The following is a 6079-nucleotide window of genomic DNA, read 5'->3' as shown; positions in this document are numbered from 1 at the left end:
TTGATATTTCTGAGTTGCCTCGTTGCAGCATCATTCCATCCTACTTGGAATAGTAGGAACGGATGAGATAGTCCACAGGCTTTACCAGGCTCAGCAGCCTCTCCGTGACACCACGGATGCGAGCTCCTGGCAGGCAGCAAACTTCTCTAGACACATTGTCTGGGCGACAAATGGGCGCTTTGGTGCCTTTCAGCAAGGAGTCTCCAATTACTAACACCTTATGTACTTTTCTGGTGGCGCTGGTTCTAACGCGGGTGGGTAGTTGGACCAGCTTTGCACAGTTGGCCTTTCCTGGGTCTTGCCCATTACTCACTCTCTTCATTCTTCAGCCCCAGGGCATCGTACCTGTTACGTAGGGGCACTTCAGGGGGAAGGGGAAGATTCCTCCTCATGTCCCGAGCAGAGACAAGAGTCCAGTCTCTTTGTCTTGTGACTTGGTTGAGTCTTTCACCTCAGGGTTGGAAGCAAGCTTACCTTCCCTTTGCAAGCCTGAAGGCAGGGCTGCTGCTCAGCTTGTGATAGTGCACAATGCCATGCATTGATCTCTTGCTCAGATGCCTGGATACTGAGCTACTGTGAAGCTCCTCTTGTAACATGGCCACTTGCTTGAAGAGTTCCTCCAGTTGGGTACACTGGCACCCATGACATCCACCTCTGCCTTCGGACCAAGGGGGACTTCCAGATTCTGGAGTTCCATGCAACATTGGGTCTGGGCAGCTCTTTCAGTTCTTGGGGGGCCACTCTGGGTGTAGGTGTCCACATAGGAAGGTTTTATCATTTCCACCTGGGTTTCAGTCACAGCTTTGCAGTTGCAGCGGGTGGAAACCATTTTGTTTCGACAGGAGGCTACCTCTGTCTGGCTCCCCGAAGAAAATAATAGCCCGTTTTCCGAAGGCTGCCCTCCCTGTGCTTCCTTCCGTACAAACTGCCACGCAAACTGAGTTGCACAACAAGGAAAAAATGCTAGTCCATAATGCATCACCCCACATATTCAAAAGTGTAATTTCTTTTCTCAAACTGAAGCTTGACACATACATTTAGAGTAGAGTTTATCACATAAATGTGAATTGGGGTCTGGTCTAAAAAAGACAATAGAATGGAGTACTTTCTAGGTTCAGATGTATCTCAGATTTTACCAGCAATTGCAATATTGCCACCCATCAAAATAAACCTATTCAAGAAGGCACTGTACACCACGTACACCAGTCATTTAGTTTTTAATCTTCCTTCCATCTCAACCATCTGTTTCTGCTGTCCTTTCAGTATGTAAAGCCCTTAGATCAGTACCTTCTGTTAACTCTAAAACTGAACAAGGATGCAGACCACAAATAAGATTCAATATTATATAACAACAGCTTAATGAAAAATGCACAAGCCCTTTTGAAACTCCATCCCATATGAAGGACTTCTGATCTTCTAACTGCACTCTTATTTTATGTATTAATACCAAATTTAGATTGATTAATCCAAATAGTGGATTACAGACCAGTGTTAATTGTTTTAAGTTATGATAAAATATATTATTTCTGACAAAAGGTATGTGTTTTCCTTTTCCTTAGTGTTTTTCTCCATAGTTTCAAATTGCCTACTGTGTTTCAAAACTGGGTGCCACTGTGGATGCTTAAAGGCTGTCAGAAGTACCAGCAGCAAAAGAAAACATCTGAAAAGAAGAGTTGTCCTTTCACATTGGTCTGTGCCATAGAGAGGTCTACAATATTTTATTGCAGAGCGATATTTTATTTTCTTTTTTTAGAAAGGAAGTTACTTCTTTATGGAGGATGGGTAAGTTCTGAAAGGATGATATAGACATGAAAGAGCAATAGGGTTGCATAGATGATAATTAAATGAATAGCCATGCAAGAAACCAGGATAAATGAGTCAACTCTGAATTCTACAATGTTTTCTTCTGTCAAGTACTTCAATTTAATATAAAACAGAATATTAGGCCTGGGATATGAGTTTGTAAGAGGCCTTTTGTTTTTAAAGGCAGGAGTTGAGTTGGATAGGAAAAACAAAATGATAAACACTTAGTTATCCAACTGACAGTGACAAATCGTGCCTACATGTATATGTGCTATGGGTATCTTCCAAAAGACACATTTTCAGGACTCCATTAATACGAACAGCTTAATACAGGTATATAACCTTCCACATAGTTTTCTTTCAGTTTGTCAGTTCCTCTCTCCTGTTCTACTACTCTTCACATAGCATAAAATCCACACCAAACAACACAATGTGCTATTTTTTTCGTCTATCTGAGAAAACAGTTGTAATGAATATGGCTCTCTTTACATAGTTCACATAAAGGGAGAATTTCAAAAGCATTCACAGAAGTTAAAAGGACACATTTAACTGACTCTTAGTAAGAATTCTGGTCCTAAATGCGAATATTGAACATATTCCCCGAGGAAGTAAACTGACGTGGACCGGCATGTGTGTGCCAGTGGCTTTTGTGCATATAAAGCACTTGTAATGCTTGGATTCAACCACCGGCTATGTATACTGTTAACCTGCTGCAAGTCTGCAGATACACATCTGCTAATTTCTCAAATAATAGATGGCATTTTCCACAGGCTGAAAGATGTGAAAATGCTACAAATCACATCCACACTGGAAAATATAAGCATCTGTGGTATTTATCCTGAAATTAAAATAATTGTCTGAGGTGAGTTAAATTAATTCAAAATATCCATAGGTGTATGGGTATAAGCAAAAGTACAAAGAACAGAACATTCACATATCATTCAACATACTGTACAAAGAATAAAGGCCATTTTATAAAAAAAATGGCCCTTTAAAACCAGGGTGTCAGGTTTCTCCAGTGCTTCAGGAAAGCACCATTTACTCCATAAACTTGACTGAGGATTTCAGAACATTTTACCTTGCCTATGCCAAAAATTTGGCAGTGCAGTTTACCACAGGAATACTTCTCTGTAATAAGATAAAAATATATTCAGTGGGCAAATCAAGTAAGAGTGTGAAGTTCTCATTTTAAATGTAATCCTTCTGACTAAAGCTAGAGGAGTGATATGTATACTGCAATTACATCTTGAGTAGGGCATGTTTTGTATATCCGCCTAAATCTGGGTACGAAATCTAAGGTCTTTAGCATTTTAAAATGTGACACTGATATTGTATTACAAGTTTTCTTTTGTTAAAAAAATGAAATAGTCTTTATTTTTAAGCCTCTGTTTTCATAGACATTGGATCCCCTCAATCCCCTATACCCACTTCCACCTATCGGCAATTACCTCAGTATTGCATCAATTAACCTCCATAAGGCATGCATTTTTGCTTTTTTTTGTTCACTCGTGTTCTCATGTTTACTTTATCCACTGCTGTGCTCTGGCAGAATCCCAGACACAGGAAAGAATAAGAGGCATTTGGATTATTGAGGACATCTCCATGCAGTGACACGCTGTACAGTCCATTCAGGCCCTGGAAGGATCAGCAGGGTATGTAACACTTTGCCTTCTGGACTTTTGAACAGTTTAAAGCGTATCAGGAATGTTACTTCTTATTGAACAAGAATTTATTCTGTTTTAATTCCATCCTGTTAGTCAATAAAATCTTTCAGTTACAGAACTGGTATGAGTGAGAGATACACACTCAAAATAATCTATTATTCCCAATGCCATAAGATGTGACGTACTGATTTTCTTCTGTAACCTTTATTTTTTTCTTGTTATGTCCAGCTGCTTGTGTTTAGAAGGACTTTAGTCTGTATGAATATAGATGATACTTTCCATAGTGATACTTGTTTAAGTGTATCATACTGAAAGACAGGAGACTAATCTTGAATTAATTAATTAATATTTAATTATCAAATAATCATTGATTATACTTTCAATGTAATAAAATAAAATATCTAGCAAAAGACTGGTAGGTCCCATTTCACAACCATAAACTTAATTGGGAAACCTGAAGCTAATCAAAACAAATCATGGAACATGTTGGACAAAGCCCATGAAAAACATGCAAGAAATTCCATTTAATTAGCAGGATATTGATTTCTGCTGGATTTAAGATGCACAGCCATGCATGTAAACAGTGTAACTCAAGTCCAATAAGAAGCAATGAAAGCATGGAGTAGCAAATTAATTCAGTTAGATTTATAACCTCATAATCTTTGCAAATAGTTTATTTCTCTATCGCCATGTTTTTTGTATACATGACAAAATCTGAAGGGATTTTCCTGACACTAAGCCACATGCTTCCTACTTTTTAATAAATGAAATGTAGCTTGTTATTGAAAAATTCCATATATTTTTCTCTATCTGATGAAATAGGTTTAGGTTAGTTTTTGATGCAAAATTGTAAAGTCTCAGTAACTTCTAAAAAGTGCAATTTTGCAATTATGATTTATTTTATGATTAAATTAAATGACTTTTTTGTTACATATGTAACATATGCAAGTCTTCACTTACGGGTCCTTTGGCACTGCATTTGTAATATAAAGGGCCACTTATGTAATCTACATTGAAATCTGCTTTAAAGCTGTTACTATGAATTAGGTATTATGTCCATCTAATATATGTATATATATGAATCAGACCCTGTGTCTGTGATTTCAGGTTAACTAAGACTTGCCAGTTAATCAGTAGTTGTGATAGTATTCGGAGGCTCAGAAACTCATTCTTTTGGACAAACTTACCTCCTTCTGCACGCAGAATCTTTGCACATAAAAGCAGCTGCCAGACTTGAGTTTGCAAATTGTCATTAGTGGACAGAGAAATTGTGAGATCTCCTATCTGTTTTAAATCTGACACATATCAAGAAAGACCTTATATGGTTCCTTCCTAATTCAAATTATTCTGATTTAGAAATGCAGATATTAGAAGTGTAGGAATCAAAAGATTTCTAATGCTTGCTAACTTTTTTATCAGTGAAAAATTAAAACTTGCAAGCTCAATCCTTGAGTCACATCTAGTTTCATTTTTTTGAAAATGAAACGTTACTTATAATTCACTGGTTGTGTTAAGAGAATTACTATCAACTTGAAATGAAACACTGTTCATACCATTGCCGGGAAAGTGTGACTCATAGTGAGAGGAACTCCTCTTTTGGCTGAAGCACAGAATATGATACATGGAAGCACCATACAGCAAACAGGGAGTTATCCCAGGCTGGTCTCAGTCATGGGGGAGAGGTGGCACTTTTAGGGAGCAATTAATCTCCTTTTAAAGAAGACATCTAACATAAGTCAGTTTGCATGTCTGTTTATTCACACTGACTATAAGGGCACTCTAAAGAGCTTCGACAAAATAGGTATCTACATCCTAGATGTCTAAAGCAAGTAAGAAAAGTGCCATCTAAGAAGTCTGTTGTTACATGGAAAGCTCCCACCTCCTACCCCCTAATTTGTCCCCAAAAGGAACACTCAGCATGCTATAGTACACTTGGCTGATACTGAACCTCAAGTATGCCACTGATATTTATTAGCTTCTTTCAACATAGTTTCCAAGAGGGATTCATGAGGATATATTGAATAGAACAGACCATATTTTGATCATCAGCTTCTACATATTTACATTGAAAAATCACTGCAAATTTTAAGGCCACCATGGTTGCTGTTGCTTCTAAGAATTTGAACATTTGATCTCTGTGCTGCTTCACTTCTCAATTCCACAATTTCTTACTTTTTTGCTAATGCATTTTCTCCCACATTTATGCCTCAGGGTGAATTCTTAAAATAGTAAATGGGAGAATGTTGTTCTTGCTATTTTAGTCACTTGGCTTTACCAAATCCCTTTTTATCTTTCCCTTGTCATTTTCCCCATATCTTCTGCAGTAGTTCCCTTTTGCCACACTTTTGCTTTCTGTGATCGTCCCTTTTCTCAGTTAGAGTCTTCCCAAAGACACTTCTTCCACGAAGCTTGGCAACATAAACTCTGCACCTTAAGTGTCTCTTTCTGGTTTAGCATTGACATAATTTAGTGACACTGTGCCTTCCAGTCACCTAGTTTGTCACACTGGTGACCAGTTCTCGCTGAGATTGCTAGCTGGATGATGTGATGGTGCTCTACCTGTCTGGTGTATTGTTCTGGATACTCCATGACATGAACTCTGAGAACAGCAC

This window comes from Pygoscelis adeliae, unplaced genomic scaffold, assembly GCF_000699105.1.
Source record: "Pygoscelis adeliae isolate BGI_AS28 unplaced genomic scaffold, ASM69910v1 Scaffold116, whole genome shotgun sequence".
NCBI lineage: Eukaryota > Metazoa > Chordata > Aves > Sphenisciformes > Spheniscidae > Pygoscelis > Pygoscelis adeliae.
The sequence above is the reverse complement of the archived record's forward strand: the minus strand, read 5'-3'. Positions refer to the sequence as shown.